Raw genomic sequence first — 20429 nt, forward strand, 5'->3', positions numbered from 1 at the left:
GCCTTCCCAACCAAAGCTTCAAGACCCATAACTCCACCCATCTATGCTTTCTATATACTTCTATAGTCAAGGTGTAAAAGTCGAGGTAGAAGCTGCTCGAAGACTGGTATAGGAACACCTAGAGGTGGAGAGGAAACAGGGTGATTCCAACACTTGATTTAGGTTGTGGGGCTTGACGTGGATGATGTTTATTTTATTTTAAATAGCTCCACATTGGTAAGCCAAAAATGTGTTTTATATACAACATCATTTGTGTCACTTGTCGATGTGTTGTGAAAATAGCTTGTGGTCCCTCCTCTCAACGCCATTGTGTGGTGCTTCCTTGTGATTGTAGTTGGTGTACTTTTATGGAATTGCAGCATGGAAGAGGGGCTAGGAGATTTAGCCTTTGAGCCCAATGTTTTTTTTTTAAATTAGAACACTTTTTTGGATAAAAGATCAAGAGTAATAAGAATGCTCTTTGAAACCCCAAAATTTTCCAAATTCAATTTTTTTGTTTGGGAAAACAGAAATCATAAAATTTTGTCATATGATAGATAAGACAAAAATGTTTGCAACCAAAGAAGGCTTTGTATAAACACCTTATAATGTTTATACTTGGATTAATGGATTAAAGTTTATCTTGTTATTATATGGATTAAGTATAAGGATTCACTTGACACAAGGAGTGGCAAGTTATTCCATGATAGAGAGAGTAATATGCCCTCTACGAGTGGACCATACTAGATAGCATATATGCTTTAGTGTATAGGAAGCAACAGTGGTAGCATCTATGATTGCCATAGAAGGATTTGTCTTAGTGCCAGAGGGAGAACCTAGTAAGGGTGACTGAAAATAAGTTTTCATGATGGATCTAGTGATGGAAGTTGATCTATTTATGGTTGATACAAGGCATGTGGCTCAACATGTGTTGAAGTACTTGAATGGTACAATTGGACATGGATTGAAGTTATGAAGTGAAACTACTGAAATATACAGATTTATATTGGGAAAAGAGTGTTGAAGATAGGAAAAGCACATCATGATGATGATTTAGTTCTGATTTTTATTAAGAAGGACACATACATCTGTCATACTCAGGACTATAAGAGTTGATTATATTGTAGCTAGTTTGGTGAAATGTGAAGTAGTTTGGCTTCAGTAACTTCTCGCATGAATGTTTGATCAAGTGCAGGAGAAAACCATGATGATAGGTCAAAGAAAATACCAAAATATGGTACATAAGGAAGTAGTGAGGATCATAAAGCCTCTATCCCAAGGAGAAGTTTGTATACTTCAAGGACAAGCTTGAGAACTTTGTATACTTCAAGGACAAGCTTGAGACATTTGTATACTTTATGGACAAGCTTGAGAATTTTGTATACTTCAAGGAAAATTCAGAGTGGTTGAAAATATTTTCCTTGGTTAGAGGGAGTGATGATGTTGTTGCATCAAAGGGCAGACATTCTCCCTAAGTCAAAATATAGGTAGATCAAAGTATTGACTAGGGGGCACAAAATGTGGTTATCAAGAATGGCTTAGAGAGCATTAAGGCCCAAATTGCTCTCTAGGTGGGTGAGTGAGTTCCTCTAACATTGGGCACGAAAGTTACCATTCAAATAGCATGCATGAATGGTAATAGCCCGGGGTTTCATCATAGGTCACAAGTGCTAACTAGGTTCCAAGTGATGACTTGGATAATCGATGAATTTCTCCAAGTGAAAACTTGTTGAGCATGATGTTTTCCACGTGTAGTGGATTGACACATCAACATAGTTACATTATTTAGAGACAATCATTCTCTATGGGTGAAATATATTGCCTAGAATTAGGGAGAATATTTCGACAGAGGACAATCATTCTTCTTGTGTCAATTATGTTGACCAGAATTAGGAAGAATGGTCCTAGAGGCCCATAGTCACGTAGTTGAGTAGGTGCCTTTCATCATCAGGATTAGACTCTCCAAATAGGTTGAATGAGCACATTTAACATTAGGCCCAAAATTTCTCATGAAGAGTGAGGCCTTTGGAGATTCACCATGAATCGACGATATTGACTAGATTGATAGTGAACCAAGATTATTCTAGGTCAGGAGAACCGATTAGGATTATGGTGAAGATACACATAAGTCAGAGGTACTAACCAAAATTATGGTAAATAAGTGATGATGTTGATTTACCTTGAGCCAGGGTTGTTGACCGAGATTATGGTAATAGAATGATGTTGATGTTGATGATAAGTTATGAACATTTTATTAGAGAAATTTTTCAATAAAATACATCTAGATAGTTATTATGAATGCCTCCATAGCTAAGAGGGAGCGTTGAAATTTTGTAGCTATGGCCGGTCTTCATAATTTATATTTTAACCCTTCAAATATATGTAATGACAAACTCAAGACATGTTCTCCATGTTGGTTTCAAGAAAGTGAATTTAAATAATTGAAATTTAATTTTATATCTTCACAATGCTAATTCATCCTTCATAAAGATAAATTTGGCCCAACAGAGTAAGCGTGAACCTTGGGACACTCTTAACCTTTATAAATACACTAACCATATTCCTCCAAACTACAACCAATTCAGATCCTCTGTGTATCATCAAAGGAGCAGAAGGGAATATGAGTTCCTCTAAAAGGAAGAAGTCTTATGAGGTAGATAAAAGTATCTTTGAAGTATGTGATTTATCTGAGGTAGATCTATTCTATGAAGGAGGCTGAACTGTTGAGTAAACCAAAATTCTTAGCAGACTTATCTCTAGATAGAAGTTTGACTAGGTTTGACATGGGCTTTGTTATTTGTTAGTTTGATTGTTGACTAAAGTATCATATTGTATGCATTTTTGAATTACATAATTTCTCTTAGGAAAAGGTTGTTGCGTTTTTCCCCCATGTGGGTTTTCCCAACGTAAAATGTTTGTGTTGCTTGTTTGGTTATCTCTTTATGATCCTACTGTTATTTTGTTCTACTGTTGAAGATGTTGTGTGTAATTGCTTAATGATTAACATAAATATAAGGAGACTTAAAGTAAAAATCATTATAAGTAATTATCATCTAGAAGACCTATGGAAAATCAACAAATGCTACTACTAAAAATGAGGCTATGAATTTCCACAAGTATTGTGCTACCCCAACAAAACTCCTAACCTCATAAACATTAGTAGGCACTGGCCATTTCATGATGGTATCCACCTTGGTGGGATCTATCTTTAGCTCTCCTCCACCTATCACGTACACCAGATACAGCAAAGGTTGTTATGAAAACTCACACTTCTTGAGATTTTCTAGAGGCTAGTGCTTGTTTAATGTCTCTACTGCTTGTGTCAAATGTGAGATGTGATCCTCTCAGGTGGCAATGTATACTACTAAATCATCCAAATAGGCAATAACAAATGAATCTATAAAAGGGTGTAATATATCATTCATTAACCTAAAAAATGTAGTTGGTGCATTGCATAGGTCGAATGGCATGATCAACCACTCAAACAAACCTTTCCTAGTTTTAAAGGAGGTGTTTGAGGTGTCTTCTTCTTTGACTCAAACCTAGTGATATCCAAACTTTAAGTCTAGTTTGATGAAGTATTTTTCTTGTTGCACTTGTCCAACATATCATCTATTTTGGGCCGAGGGTGCCTATTCTTGAGCGTAATATTGTTCAAGACCCTATAATATATACACATTCACCAAGTCCCGTCCTTCTTTGGCATAATGATGATGGGTGACCCACATGGTGACGTACTCGGTCAAATGACACCTTGTTCTAGTATTTGTTGCAATTGATTCTTCACCTCACTTGCTTCTATAACAAACTTCTTGTACAACCCAATGTTTAGCAATGGGGAGTCTGAAAATAGTTGGATCTTGTACTCCACTTCCCTCCTGAGTGGTATCCCTATAGGCTCTTGGAGCACATCATTGTATGCATGTAGAAACTCTTCCAGTTTCTTTTTTTTTTTTAATTTCTTATTACATCCCTCCAAGTATGCCTTGTCTCTTACTGAATCTTCTACAAACTATTTTTCTCTTAAAAAAAGTAAGACACACTTTTGCCTATAACTCATGCCTTTCTTGTCTTAGTTGGAACTTCCTAGTGAATTTTTTTACTTGAATTTATGTGCATTGATGGTGAATGATTTTCCATCCTTAACGAGTTAGTATTGGTTGTCTCTCTGCATGAATATTGCATCCCTCATTTACAAGCAAGGACTTCCAAACACGACTATGTATGCAAGGGACTACATCTAGTTCTACTTCATCAATAAAATCAGTAGCAAAACTAATTTTGCATTTTTTTTGTTACTTTTTCCTCTACAACCTTATTTACCCATCCCAATGGATATGGGCTTGGATGATCATGAACTTCCAATAATAATTTATTGACCAGATCTACTGTGATGAAATTTATTTGTGATCTTTAGTCAAACAAAGCATTAATATTAGTCTTTATAACCTATGTCTTTATATGAATGGTATTTTCTTTCTATTCTTATTTCTAAAGGCTAGTCAAATTCACCTCCTTTTACACTATGGACAATCTTCTCATCCACATCTAAGTTTCTTCCAACCTAGTTTCTTGAATCCATGGCCATGATATTCTTCTTCTTATTATCTTTCTTTTTGTTCTTCTGGTTAAGTTGTGGATGCAACTTCCAACACTCTCCTCTATATGTCTATCAATGTAAAGTGGTTGTAGTGGTTGTTGAGATATTTGCACTAGTGTGTTATGGCCCTCATATTTTATCTTTCCCCCTTTACACTTCTTCTTCCCATCCTTAGAAGCATATGGTTGCTCCTTCTGCTTAAATCCACTTTATTTCCTTTTCTTCAAGCCTTTATTGTCCAAGTATTATGCATGTACACAAGCCTCATCCATCGATATGTGCTTGAACATCATCATTTTATTCCACAAATGGATGTGTGGACCCCCTACATACTTGAGGAGTACATCTAGGTTATTTGGGCATATACCCAACATTATAGCCAACTTTTTAAATTTTGCGGTGTACTCTTATACACTTTGCCCTTGCTTCTCCATGAAGTAGTGCCACCGAATCCACTAGTCCTTTACATACCTATTAGGGTGAAATTGTGACTTTATGAGAGTTTAAAATTCATCCCACTTAGTCACTAGAATATCTCTCTCCAACCTCAAGGTTTTTGTGTGGCTTTCCCACTAGGACATTGGATAGTTTGTCATAACAAATCTAAAATATTATACATAAAAATCCAAAATCTACAATGATGTTTTATTTCTCCTTAGATTTTTAGATTTTTAGGTTATTTTTTGTTGTCTATGCATGCAAATTATAATTATGTATAAAATATGGAATAGAAAAAGAAAAAAATAAAAACCCATTATTGACACAAGATATAACCTAGAAATCCCATTCGGGAGAAAACCCAAGTGGAAGGTGAGGTCGCTCTACTCTATTTCTTTGAATATAAAATAACTACAAGTACAAAGAAGTAAGTTTTTTGGCCTTTGGGCTACTTTAGTGCAAAAACCCTCTCTATGTGTTGTCTCCCTATCCCTCTCAGCTACTCTGCTCATCTATGGAACAAGATACACACAAAAAGAATGGAACCCATTTTCCTCCTAGTGGCCCACATCCTGATAGACTACTAGTAGTTAGGTTTGAATCCCTAAACTCTTAAAAAAAGTTACCATATGCAATCTTCTTGAGCCTTCTCCATCATGATCAAATGGATAACCCATTTTCAATGAATAATAGAGGATGATGTGGCATCTCTCAAATTATTGTGGCCAAAATAGGAAGGTCAACTTCCGAGTGGCATAAATTTTGCACATGGACTTCAATTGAGATGATTCTTATGTCGTTGGAAAGGTGTATGTGTGTAAATATGAAAAAAGGTGCACCTAAGGGAGGAAACTTTTTACCCCAAAAAACATCATTTGATGCCTCAAAACACTCCTAGAAGGTTTTAGACATTGATATTCCAAACTGGTTCCTGCTGATAAAAATGGTCCCGTAAGTGGATTCCTCCACTTTTACCACTTTTAGTGCATTAAGATGGATTAAAAACAATAAAAGGATACAATTTGGATCATATGCCAAAGATACACCATAAAAGTCCCATCTAATGGTTTGAGGATGCATCTGGTGCTACAGCTTGATTAACTTCATGGGTTGTAGGTGTTATTCATACTTGAGCTTCATAAGATTCATTTAGGGTTTAACACCCTTGTTGTCATCCCTTGACCTAGGATATTCCTCAAGATCCATTATTGGTTCATAAATAACCTATACATGGTGTAAATACCATATTTAAAGGTGATTAATCCCCTACAAAGGTCATATGTGATGGTTTGAGGAGTTGCGTCCATGATGCTTGAGTCTAAGAAGTAAGGATCACTGTGGGGGTTTATTGTTTCCCTCCATTTCCTATCTATATTCAAGGACCCTAGACCCATCAATGATTCCTAATACCTTGCAGTGGAGTTTTTATTCTAGTTAAATGCCAAATACTCACTATAGAGGGCATGCGTCATAATTTCTAAGCAATATCACTGCTATGAAACATCAATGTAAATCCAAGGAAATTAAGGAATTCCAAGAGATATCATGATCACTTGGGTGTTAACACAAAGCTCCTTCTTGACAATTTATGATATTTCAGGATTAATGAAGAAGGTGTTCACACAACCATGAAGAGTTGCAACATGTTATCCCTTCCATTCAATGGTCAATCTTTCTTTTGCAAATGAAAATAAATTATAAATAGTAACTAAAATAGATCATCAATGCATCTAAAAAATTGAATCACAAATCTAATTATGAGTCAATGGATTTGAACAAAATTTTGGTTATGAAATGAAATCATATCTAATTACAGTTCTTATCATAAATCAAAGGACAAGTAATCAAATACAATCTAGTTATAAATTATTAGTATGCAATTTAGATACAGAGCAAAGGATTGATATGCAACTTAAATATAAGTTGAAAGAGTTACTCACAAGATCTATAAATAGGATACAAACAAAGCTACATTACAAAGTTAATGATTTAGGCCCAACATGGTTGAATCGTTGGGCCCTTCTCAACCAACATCACATTTCATGAGAAGGAACTAAATCACATGTAGGATTAAGCCAAAATCATCTCTCGAAAAACACTAACAATGGATTTATATTAATCTATATCAAAAATACAAAAGAAGATGCAAAACTGCCTAACAATTAGATCGATGAAAATATATATTTAAAGCACTATACTATAGTTACTTATCAAACTGATGGATCTTTACAATATGAAAGTGTTAAGTTATATAATTTTTACATGGTGAAAGTAACGATCAAGTGGATTCCATGAATACCTTGTGTTTTGCATAGAAATTATCAATACATATCAAAATAAATCATGTTGGGTAATCTTGGTGAATTTCCATGCAATTTTAGAATTGAACCAAAAATACACAAACTTCAAATCGTTGGAGGCATGTGAATTTATGTGACCTATTGCATAGAACCAATTACACTATTTAAATGCTCCATATTAAGGTTTGTTGATTGTGATGTTTACTAGTGACTAACGCTTCCTTCAATAATCTCAGAGCCGATCCAATGAACACAAGAGCTTCCTGAACGTGCCAGAAAGAAAACCCATGTTTTGTTTCTTGCTTTGGAGGTCCACAACCATGTCAACCATGGAGGGGGATTACTAAATGTTGTGTGGGTTACAAGACCTAGATTAAAATCACCATTAGTGCTAAATAATATTCATTAATCATTTTAAATAATTAAAACATAGGAAATACTAATAAATAGTTAACAAGTTACCTTGTATCCCTTTAGGTGGGATTTTCCCTATTAATGGCATGGAAAAGATTATGATATTTAAAAAAGAGCAGAGTTTATAAGTTCAAAAAGGGGTTGACTAATAATGATAATAACAATAGTTTATAGCCATGACAATAACATCAATAATGTTTTTTTTTACAATATCGTTTATGGTTTTATATATTCCAAGAAAGAAATAGGAGCAATCTCTTTTTACATTTGATGTTGGATGGAGTCATGTAGAAGGATATAAGGTTGGAAACGCAGTCCTAGAAGCCTTTAGACATGATTCCAAAAATTCCAGATATTCCTATTACAATTCTAGCATACTACCTTACAAACTGGGACAACAATAAAATACACTTACATAACATAATTGTTAATGACTAACAGACTTCTAAAATACTAAAATACAGTTTAATATTTGTTCACTGATTGGTCTTGCTGACATCTTTGTTTGCTGCTCTAGTAGTTTGAGTTTTCTCCCTCCTGATTCAGTGTAATATTTTTGAGGTAGTTGACTGTCTCCTCAAGGTGAGTGAATTTTTTGTTGAGGGAATCTATTTTTGCCTTCTGGCTCTCCAATTTTCTCTTCATATCACAGTTCTCAGCCCTCATTTGAAACCTTAGATCTTGAATTGTCTCATTTATCTTGCTGATCATAAATTTATTGGCTCTGCAAATGGCATATTTCTCATTTTAAGAGGCTCGATCAATTGGATTTAATTCCATTTCTGAGCGATCTTCAAATTTCCTTTGAAAAACGATTTGATCCTCTGTGTTGTGTTGATGCTTTCTAGTATCACTACTTAAAAAATGCCCAGCTAAAGTTCCCCTGTCCTTGTTTGATTGCCACCAATGAACCTTTTCACTGTAGAAATGTTATTTTACCTTCCCTTTGGAGAAGTAGTAGCCTACTGGATTGGACCGAAACAAGGGGCAGAGAAGAGTAATCTTGGCAGCACAAACATTGATGAAGTAGGGGAATTGAGGATTCTAGAGACGAGTTTAGAGATGCGTAGACAACCTCGAGGAAGGTGATTGGTTGTACAATGTTAATATTCATGCTGTCATAGTGGAAGATTGTGCGCAGAGAGGTTCATGTGGAGTCACGGGACCTCCATGTTGTGTCAATTGAGCATATATCCTTGCAGAAATATGTAATGATGTTGCATATCTCCTTTGTTTTGAACCACAGATTGTCATAGGGATATGAGAATTTTTTCATGATTTTCTTTCAGGGTTAGTAGCACTAAGGAATAGATATATGATACGCCTCCACATCCTCTCTTGTTTCCCCTTCGGGCCTGGACACAACCATATTTGCATGGTGGTCCATTGTACTATTGTTTTCCCGCAAATTTTTCCCTATTCTTTTAAAGATTCGATGCGTGACAATGTTTGAAGGATTTCTTCTGTTGACCATGGCTTCAATTATAATTGTTGAGTCTCCCATTATTATTAGATCTATGATTTCCTTTTTTTTAGGATCTTGGTTCCCATTAGCAGGTTGTATGCCTCTACCTTGTTTTTGGAGGTTTCCCCTAACCCCCACTCATAGGTGACAAGTTTTTCCCCCTGTCTCGAGAAGGATCCCTCCTACACCTACTTTTCCCAGATTATTTTTGGAGGCCCCGTTGAAAAAGAGACAATTCCTATTTAAATTTCCTTTCCATGTTAAGAATTCTTCCTCATTTATTCTTATTTTCCAGTTCTAGATTGGAGGTTTGTCATTGGGATTGATATTCCAGTTACTTCTTATGGTTTCCATATTAATCCAATTCATTTCTTCTTGCTGGAGAAGACCACTGTCTATTGCTTTTAGTCCTTTCATGTTTAAAAATTTTGAGGTGAGTCCCCAAGTTTTAGATAAGACTCTTCCAATCTTTGGGACTTGGTCTTTAAAAATTCTTTTGTTTCTTGTGAGCCATATCTACCAACATAGGAAAGAAGGGAGACTTTCCCAAAACCTTTTAATGGTTTGCTTATTCTTCATTGAATAAGGATAATTTTTTTTCCATTCAGTAAAGAAGTTATTAAAGGTTATAGAGAAGTTGATTTCCATTTCCAGGGGACCAGAAAGCTTCTTCCAACACTCTCTAGTAAATGGGCAATCCAGGAAAAGGTGTTGAATGGATTCTTCCTCATTTAGGCACATTGAACACCTTGATGGGCTGGAGAATCCCTTTATTTTTAGGTTCTCAGCTATAATAAATTTTCCTTTTAGAAAGGTCCAACTAAATATTTAACTTTAGGGAGACTTTCAGTTTTCCATATGGATTTCCATGGTGCCCAATCTTGTTCATCTTGTTGAGCTTGGAGAGCATTATATCCAGACTTGACTAAGTAGGCACCTCCACTAGGATCCCATATGGTTGTATCTTCATCCTCCATGCTTTTTTGGGGTTGATCCTTTGAGGTGGTGTTGTAAGAGATCCCATTGTCTTTTTAAATTTGGAGGGAGGTTTGGAATATGCCAATCTTGCCAATTATCCCCTTGGATTGTATCCAATCTTTTATCTCTTGGAAACCTAGAAGGGAAGTTAAAGGTTCCTTCCCCATGATTATGTCTTCCATACCTTGATACTTTTACCATTGTCGGGAATCTTCAAAGTGTACTTGATGATAGTAGGTATCATTTTTTAACTACCTTACATACTTGTGTGCATGGCCTTATTGGGACACTTTCAACTAGCAAGTTCTTTCTTTGGTGGTTCATATACTTCAAAGCCAAAGTTTGTTTCCACCAGCTGTCCTTACCAGTTATCATTCTCCATATAATTTTAGCTCCTAGGGAAGCATTCATCAATCCAGGCAGCCTTATAGATAAGCCTCCCTTCTCGTAGGGAAAAATTACTTGTTCCCATTTTACCAAGCTGAATTTTTTGGTCTCCTTTTTCCCTCCCTACCATAGAAAACCTCTTATTATTAATTCCATTTGTTTGTGAATACTGGCCGGAGCCAGAATAGTTGCATATTGGTAAATTGGCAACGCAGTGAGCATGGATTTGATTAGAGTCACCCTACTAGTAGTGTTCAGCCACATCATTCCCCAACTTTGGATTTTTTCCTTCATCTTTTCATTTTGTGTGCTCCATAACTTAGCCTTAAGATTTTCTTTAGATATGGGAAGTCCAAGGTAAAGGAAATGGTTCCAATTTGCTTGTACAAGAATCTCAAGAGTTTGAGATATTCTTTGCATGGTGCGAGATGTAGTGTTCTAGCCATATATTCTAGATTTTGCATTGTTTAAGATACCACCTAAAACCCCCATAAAGTTATCAAGGATTTTCTTGAATCTTTGGGAAATTATGCATGAAGCTCCGCCCAACAACAAAGTTTCATCAACAAACAAGGAATGATTTATGCTTCTAACTCCATGAGAAATGTGAAACCCAATTATAGTTCTTTATCTCCTTCTCTTTTCCAAATCTCTACTTAGCAAGTCAGCCAATATTATATATAAGAAAGGTGAGAGAGCGCATCCCTGCGTCAACCCTCTGTAACTTTGAAAGAACTCACTAGGTCTTCCGTTTATCAATGGGGCTATCCAGGGTCCCATAATGTAAGCACTGATTACCTCGATGATTTCACTTGAGAAGCCAAATTTATTTAAGACAACAATGAGGTAGGGAAGACTTACCCAGTCAAAAGCATTGTCCATATCTAATTTTATGATGATTCCCTTTTCTTTTTTCAGCATGCTTGAGTGGAGAGCTTCCTGGACCACCAGAACATTGTCTATAATCTGTCTATTTGGTACAAAGCCTCCTTGATTTTTTGAAATAATCTCAGGGAGAACTTTCTTTATTCGGTTGGCTATTATCTTCGTTATTATTTTATAAGAAGAGTTGCACAAAGAAATTGGTCGAAATCTGCTAAAGGTGGAGGGTCTAGCATCCTTTGGGATTAATGCTAGATATGAGGATTTGGTGGAACCTCCCATTTTTTTTTGACACATTCCTTATCATTCTTACTAGATCCTTTTTTATTATATGCCAGTGTTTCCTGTAGAATGCTATTGCGAAACCATCTTTATCTGGATGAAGGCTCCAAACAACTACCTCTATTTCTTCTTCTGCGATTTCTTGCATAATTTCCACATTTTTCCCATCACTTATATTTTTTGGTACATGCTGCAAAATGATTTCATAATCTGTTGTTTCTCCATTTGCTGTTAAGAGGTTTTTGAAATGTTTATGAGCCTCTTTTTTTAATTCAAGTGCTCCTCTAATTTCCTATCCATCTACTTGGATTTTGTCAATTTGATTTCTGGCTCTTCTAATTTTCATTGTATTATTAAAAAAAGTTGTCTTTTCATCCCATGCTTTTAACCACAAGCTTCTTGACTTTAGTCTCACCTCTTCCTCTTCTTTCTGATTCTCTCTATATATTTCCCAAAAGAGACCCTTTTCCTGGAGATGATCCTCTTTTTCCTCCTCCTCGTTTTCTTTTGCCTCTTGAAGTTTTTCCATCTTTTTTAATAGCTCAGATTTTCTTTTTTTTGGCTTTATTTTCATTTTCTTTGGCCCATATTTTCAATTCCTTTCTCAAATTTTTAAGTTTGGTTTCCCACACATAATAGGGAGACACCATGAATTTTTGAGACCATGCTTCCGCAATTGATTTTCTGAATTCTTTATTGTTGTTCCATATTGGGCAATATCTGAAAGGTAATGGATCTTTATTGTCCATCAGCCCCATAGTAATTACAACTGGCTTGTGGTCTGATGTCGTTGTATGAATGATTCTTGATCTTGCTGAATTGTAGTTGGAGATGATGTCGTCCTGAACCAAAATCCAATCTAATCTTTCCTTTATATTGTTGTTTCCTACCCTTTTGTTGTTCCACGTGTACTTACCATTGTTTGGAGGGATGTCTATTAGATTGTTTTTTTCCATAATGGTTTCAATGGCATCCCTTGAGGGGTCTGCATGGTAAGTCCCTCCAAATTTCTCCTCTACATTTAGGACAAGATTGAGGTCCCCTCCCAAAATTATTTTTCTGTTATGAGTTTCATTTAAGGTCTCTTGAACTGTATTCCAGCATTGCTCTTTTTCCCTGAATTGATTAGGAGCATATATGTTGACGATGCAAAATTTCTCATTGGTGGTTATCTCTTTAAGATCTGTTCTAATCCAATGTTTTTCCTTTTTTTGTTGTAGCAACTCCCACTTTCCTTTCATCCATAGTGTACAAATTCCCCCTGAGGCCCCTATGGCTTGTTGAGTTGTTCCTTCATAATTTTTTATATATTTTTTTTATCATTTTTCTGAGTCCTGGCAACTAGTTTTGGTCTCCTGGAGCATAAGGATATCTAGGTTTTCCTTTACCAAAATATCTTTTGTTGCATTTACTTTAAAAGGTGTCCCCAAACTGGAACAATTCCAAGAGACCACAATCATTATTTATTTGGTTGGTGAGTTGAGGGACCTCTCCCTCTTTGATGATTTTGGTTTTTCTCATTGTTCCCAGAGCTTTTCCCAAAAAATGAATCCATGGGTTGTTGCATTCCTAAATCCATCTCTTTTTCTGCCGCTTCATCTCTAAGCTCTTTGTTAGATTTTATTCATGCTTTCTTTTGGTGATCTAAGATCTGGAGAGATTCCTTAGATTGGTTCCTTGTCAAAATTCTATCCACTGATGAGGGAAGGGGGCTACGATGGGTAATAGGGCTTGAGGGGGTGAGGGTATGGGATGGGGAGAGATGAGGGGGGGAGATGGGGAATAAAGGAGGTATATTAGGATCATCAAGGGGTCCAAATGGGTTGGATTAATGAAGGATGAAGGGATTATGGGGGGATTGGCTGTGATGGGGGATGATGGAGAAGGATCAAGGGGAACCTATGGTTGGCTTGATGAAGAGATGGATTGTATGTTTGCCGATTTTTTTATTTTTAACTTGTTCCCATTTTGCTTCAGACTCTTCTAGGTTTTCACTTTCTTATTTTTTTGGACATCTATTTGCAAAATGACCCTATTCATGACATACCTTGCATTTTAATGGTATCTACTCATAGTCCAGCTAATTTATGTGCGTCCATTGATCTACTTTGATCTTTACTACCTCCAGAAGGTCTTTCCCTAGGTCCACTTTGACACAAGTCCTCGCACATGCATGCATGTTCTCTTTTGGTTCACATATGTCAATATACTTCCCCACAACATTCCTGATGGCCTTGACAGATTCATCTCCCAAGCAATGAAGAGGAAGGTGAGGAAGTCTTACCCATACCAGCACAGCGCTGGAGCATCCATTTCAGGGTCGAAGTCAGGAGTCCATCTTTTTAGATACAACCCCACCATGTCCATGAGGTATGGGTCATTTATGAAGATTAAGTCTTGATCTTCCTTTGTTTCAAAGTGAAAGGTGTAATACCCTCTTCCACAAAATCTTATGGAGATTTTTCTACTTAATGAAGAGGTTCGGTTCCTTTTAACCCATTTCTGAACCAAACGAGAGGATGGCCATAGTCCTATAAACTGGCCAACCAATCCCCTTTCTTCTAGAGACAGCGTCGTTTGAAGAGGTAGAGACAAAGGGAGAGAGATCTCTGGGATATCTTCGAGTTTCTTCACAAACTTGGATATCGACAGTCTGGTTTTTGGAGGGCCAATGGTTGAGATCAAGGATGCAAAGGCATCTACATTTTCTTCTTGCTCAATCTGACTTCGTGGAGGAGGATCTCCATCCTCCAATGGCTCTGGTCGCTCCATGGACACATCAGAAGGTCGTTGTTGGTTGATCTGAATGCAAGGCAGTTCAGACTTTCAGGCGCACCAGGGGAGCTCACAGGAGTGCATGCACAACAATTTTTTTTAATATGGGGAACTTTAAGTTAACTGCGGATTTCTGATGGGATTCGATGCATTAACGCTAGGATGAGGATGCATATGGTGCTATAGCTTAATTAAATTCATGGGTTGTATTTGTTATTCATACGACTTGAGCTTAATAAGATTCATTTAGGTTTTAACACCCTTGTTTTCATCCCTTGACCTAGTATATTCCTCAAGACCCATTATTTATTCATAACTAACCTATACCATTTAGAGGTGATTGATGCCCTACAAAGGTCATATGTGATGATTTGAGGAGTTGTCGTCCATGATGCCTGAGCCGAAGAAGTAAGGCTTAGTGCGAGGGGTTCTTGTTAACCCTCCATTCCCTAGTTATAGTCAAGGACCCTAGACCCATCCATGATTCCTAATACCTTGCAGTGGCATTTTTATTCTAGTTGAACGCCAAATACTCATTATAGAGGGCATGCCTCATAATTTCTAAGAAATCTCACTTCTATAAAAAATCAATGTAAATTCAAGGAAAGGAAGGAATTCTAAGACATATCGTGATCACCAGGGTGTCAAAACAAACATCCTTCTTGACAAGTTATGATATTTCACGATTATTGAACAAGGTGTTCATGCAACCATGAATAGTTGCAACATGTTATCCCTGTCATTTAGTGGTTAGAATTGCTTTTGCAAATGAAAATAAATTAGAAGCATTAACCAAAATAGAGCATCAATACGTCTAAAAAATTGAATCACAAATCTAATTATAAGTTATGGATTAGAACAAAATTTGGGTTATGAAATGAAGAATATCTAATTATAGTTTCGATGATAAATGAAAGGAAAGGGAATCAAATAAAATCTAATTATAAATTATTAGTATGAAATTTAGACAAAGAGAAAAGGATTGATATGCGACTTAAGTATAAATTGAAAAAGTTACTCACATGATCTATAAATGAGATACAATCTAAGCTACATTACAAAGTTAATGAAACAGGGGCAACATGGTTGAATTATTGGGTCCTTCTCAACCAACATCACATTTCTTGAGAGGGAACTAAATCACACGCAGGATTAAACCAAAATCACCTCTTGAAAAAAAACCAACAATGGATTTTCATTAATCTATCTCAAAAATACATAAGAAAATGCAAAAGTGCCTAGTGATCAAATCAATCAAAATATATATTTAAAACATTATACTATAGTTACTTATTAGACTGATGGATCTTTACAATATGCAGGGGTCGAGTCATATAGTTTTTACATGGCGAATGTAACAAGCAGGTGTATTCCATGAATACCTTGTGTTTGGCATAAGAATTAGTCTTTCACTTAACAACTTAGTGTTCTTGCTATAAAAATGAGGTCAGATTTGAGCATTAGATAATTATAGCTATTGTTCACAATCAACTGAAGCATATCATTGAAATTTGAAATAAGGTATCGTTTAGGAAAAGTATAAAGGTCGTAATAAAATTGATTGCTAATTTCTTTACACCTAACCTGCCAAAGGGATTTGAAGTACAATTTTTCACCTTGATTTTTCTTGTAATGTAGAAAGTGATTATTCATTTATCAAAATATGACTATAATAACTATGAATTGTACTAAATTATAGTAGCACAAAAGAAAATGCAATAGACAACATATCAAACCAACATGAAGACTATAAATAAATGGTTAAATATATGAAAAAAAAAAAGGAAAAATAAAATGCTTTAATTTACCTAACTGTATAGCTACAAATATAAAATCAAGTGCTACAATAAGATGATCTAAATGCTACAATATAAAACCCAAATCAAAATTGGAAACTAATTTAAGTAAAAAAATACAAAACAATAGGACGTTACCTGGGTTGAGGTTTCCTTCTCGACCTATGAAACGTGCTTGGAGGAAAATTAGATCAAGTCACAACCAATGAGAAATGTCTTCGGCAATCAACCAACGTCATATATTAAATATCATACCTCTAATTATAGAATAATAGAGCTCAATTCTTTGAACTAAAAGAGCATGTTGAATTCATTTTCCCAATCTTTGAATTGGGAAGAAATTACAAAATACCATTTACTCAATCTGAAAGAATATGAATCAAGTAGGTATCTTGAGAATAAATTACAACCTAATTTCTAACCATAAGCCAATTTTATTTTGCCTATTTTGCTAATATGAGCATAATTTGTATTTGCCTATTTATTTTAAATATGGGCACAACATGAAATCTAGGAAAACCTTAATTAAACAACCAACCATTAATCTCAAATCATGCCTTATTTTGAAAAATGGCCCTCACCTTACTCAATTTGGGGCATCCTACCAAGAAACCCATGTTCTATAGCCTTTAAGATTCACCTTGCACAGAAATCAACTTCAAAGATCATTTCTTGGAAATTGTTGCCAACTTTGACCATAACCTTTAACCATGAGTTGGAGGCTCATACATGCATCCTAGGTGCACTTTGAGTATCAAAAAATCATTATTATCAAGGGTACTAGCAAGAAAACCCCTATTCTTGATTTTCTCCAAAAGGTATGCCAATAGAATAATCTATGATGTTGGGTACAAGAATTGCATTGTGGTAAAGGAAATCTAGAAATTAATGACGATGACAATGATGATGACGACGACGACGACGACGATGACAATAATGATGATAATCATGAGAAATTTTATGAATATTACGATGGTGATGTGGATGATGCTCATGAGGATGATGATGATGAGTGTGATATTTGCAGCATGTCTAGGTCAGTTGTGAACCAAGAGTGGGCCTTAAGCCCTAAATGAACTTTATAGAGCTTAAGTGCCATGGTAAGAGGAGGAAAACAAGTCTTCGGCCTTAGGTTTAATTAGCGTTAAGCGCTAAAGGTCGATTCTTAGGTTTAATTAGTGTTGGGCGCTAAAGGTCGATTCTTAGGTTTAATTAGCGTTGGGCGCTAAAGGTCGATTCTTAGGTTTAATTAGTGTTGGGCGCTAAAGGTCGATTCTTAGGTTTAATTAGCGTTAGGCGCTAAAGGTCGACTCTTAGGTTTAAAAGCCATAGAGAGGCCCTCTCTAGGGGTTCTTTGGAATTATAGTTGGCCCATGGATGCCATTAAAAGGTCTTAGACATTGAGGATGGGTCACAACACCTTGACCATGGTCGAAGAAGGAAAATGAGTAGCATGAGATATTGTTGAATCCTTTTAGACTCGAGAGCCTTGAATGAGTCCCCAACCAAAACATGCGTCCTTGGAATGGATGCGTCATTCAAATATCCAAGTACCTCATAGAGAGCAAAGCATGGATATTTTGGTAGCACATTTCAGCTATCATAGTTCCTTGCGATGAGCCAAGTAGTGGTCAAAATGGACAGCGCATGCATATGAAAGATGGACATTAATGAAGTTGATTAATGAATATTAAAAAATGGCACCAATTAACTCGATGAATGAATCTTAAAAAGCGTCATTAATTAATAAAACACCATAGCGCATTTCCGTTATCATAATTCCTTGCAATGAGCCAAGGGGTGGTGAATGGCATGAAATTCCATGCATATGAAAAATGGGCATTAATTAAAGTGACTAGTGAATATTAAAAAGGTGGTATCAATTTTCACTGGATATTAAAAGGCTGTGATTAATTAGTAAATAAAACACGATAATAAAAAGAAAGTGGGTTAATGAATATTAAAAAGCTGTGATTAATTAATAAATAAAAGACGATAATAAAAAACGCTGTGATTAATAAAAATAAAGAAAAGCTGTGATTAATTAATAAATAAAAGAAAAACGATAATAAATAAAGAAACGCTGTGATTAATTAATAAATAAAAGAAGAACAAAAAGCTGTGATTAATTAATAAATAAAAGAGAAACGATAATAAATAAAAAAATAAAAGCTGTGATTAATTAATAAATAAATAAAAGAAGAACAATAATAAATAATAAAAAATTTGGACCATTTCTCGATTTGTGCGTGTCATCCTTGCGCAGGGGCCATGCTAATCTTCTCTGTATCGTTCCAATTTTATCGGATGTCTCCGAAGAGACACTAGAGACTGCACTCTACTTCATTATCCAAAGGCTAAATGTATTTCGCGTTACGCATGTGGGAATAAATTGCAACGTTCTGTATGTACGTGTCACCAATAACAAGAAGCCGATGCCGATGATGTTTGTGTCTAACTCCCAATCAATAATATTATTCATTCATTGGTTTGCGTGAGATTTGGGGTTTGAATCTGAGGGGGAATTTAGTATTATCATCAACTATGCGCTCTCACATTTACATTTTGTGGTTTGCAAGACGGTTACCATAATTGTTACAGCGAGAGCGTTTGCGGTCCAACGGTTACGGTTAGAGCTTCCTTCCTTCCTTGTGCGGAAGGTGAGCAGGCGCAGGTGTTTGCCGCAAAGCGTTTGTAGTCCAACGGTTAGGATAATTGCCTTCCAAGCAATAGACCCGGGTTCGACTCCCGGCAGACGCATCGGTCCTTGACCTTTTTTTAAATTTGTATTAGGTTGGATTCCAATACAAATACATACATACATTTAAATCCCAGAAGATCTCCGCTCCGCGATGTTACAATGAAAAAAGTAAAATCCGATTCCAGCTCTGTCCTCCCTCATACATACAAAAACGGTTTTGCCGCGATGAAAAAGGAACAATCCGATTCCAGCTCTGTCCTCCCTCATACAAAAACAAAAACATTAACATTTTTAAAACCCGCAATGTAAAATTCCGTTGCCGGGACTCGAACCCGGGTCTCTCGGGTGAGAGCCGAGTATCCTAACCAGCTAGACTACAACGGAGCTGTGATCGCTTTGTGCATGGACGTTTCTCTGAAACCCAGAGCCACATCCATCACTCACTCTACTCTAATAATAGGTTGCCTCAATCTACCAAAAAGGAGAAGTATGGACTTACCGCACCGCATAAAAAGAAAAACAAACACAAAGTGCTCAAATCTTATTTCGCACCGCATTAAAAGAAAAAGAAAAACAAAAACACAACACAACCATTGGTTGTGAAACAGAGCAACGAGGTTCCACCGAGATTTGAACTCGGGTTACTGGATTCAGAGTCCAATGTCCTCACCACTAGACCATGGAACCACATGAAATGCCAAGCATAAATTATCCCAACAATTCCCCATACGAATTTTGCAATGAACAGAAATTGATATTGATGGCACCACTACTTCTCAGATTCACAAGCGTGCTTTGGCCACACATCTTACAAACTTAATTATTCCCATTCCCATTCCTATTCATGTGTCGCAAATTTTGAAAATCGTGTGGAACTAACCGTTGTAAAAATCCCAAATGCGCTTCTGTCCAACGAGTGCCTCTCTCTCATATTAAGGTTTGGAACCTTCACCCAATAATAATGGTAATCGTAATCGTGCACACTAAATAACATAACCCAATATTATCGCAAAATTTTGCCATTCGGCTTAGATTTCCATTTCGTTCATCAAAAATATACACACAAAAAAGGCTTTTTCCTCACTTCTATCTTTCCCATCTGATGTACGGTTTGCTCTCGTGCTTTTATCTTTCCTTGTCACCTTGTTGATGGCCCTTTTACCAATAACTCCCATTTTCATGGAGTGCCTCTTTGAAGATGGTCTTCGTCAACAAAGCTCATGGATATCTTAAATAAGGTCACGCACCTAGACCTTGACTTTTCACTTCACTCAACTTCTTCTCAACTATCAAACAATTAATCATGTAACTCAAATGCGATTATATATATATATATATATATATATATATATATATATATAATGTACTATGTGAACCATAGGAAACATAAATTCTTCTCTTAATGTGTTTTCTTACTAAATAATGTACATGT

At 36.0% G+C, this 20429-nt stretch overlaps 4 non-coding genes across 4 annotated transcripts; 1 reads left to right on the top strand and 3 right to left on the bottom strand.

Moving 5' to 3' along the window:
• Positions 1–18516: 18516 nt before the first annotated feature.
• LOC149189202 (U6 spliceosomal RNA) lies at positions 18517–18619 on the bottom strand. Its single transcript, XR_016256656.1, has one exon. It is a non-coding gene; the product is annotated as a U6 spliceosomal RNA (small nuclear RNA).
• Positions 18620–18984: 365 nt separating this feature from the next.
• Positions 18985–19056, top strand: TRNAG-UCC (transfer RNA glycine (anticodon UCC)). The gene has a single exon. It is a non-coding gene; the product is annotated as a tRNA-Gly (tRNA).
• A 252-nt stretch (positions 19057–19308) lies between these two features.
• TRNAE-CUC (transfer RNA glutamic acid (anticodon CUC)) lies at positions 19309–19381 on the bottom strand. Its single transcript has one exon. It is a non-coding gene; the product is annotated as a tRNA-Glu (tRNA).
• A 231-nt stretch (positions 19382–19612) lies between these two features.
• On the bottom strand, positions 19613–19684 carry TRNAQ-CUG (transfer RNA glutamine (anticodon CUG)). Its single transcript has one exon. It is a non-coding gene; the product is annotated as a tRNA-Gln (tRNA).
• Between the last annotated feature and the right edge of the window lie 745 nt (positions 19685–20429).

The sequence above is a fragment of the Pinus tabuliformis genome, chromosome 3_1 (assembly GCF_031772625.1).
Source record: "Pinus tabuliformis cultivar Carrire ecotype Pingquan chromosome 3_1, CPIR1, whole genome shotgun sequence".
Lineage (NCBI taxonomy): Eukaryota > Viridiplantae > Streptophyta > Pinopsida > Pinales > Pinaceae > Pinus > Pinus tabuliformis.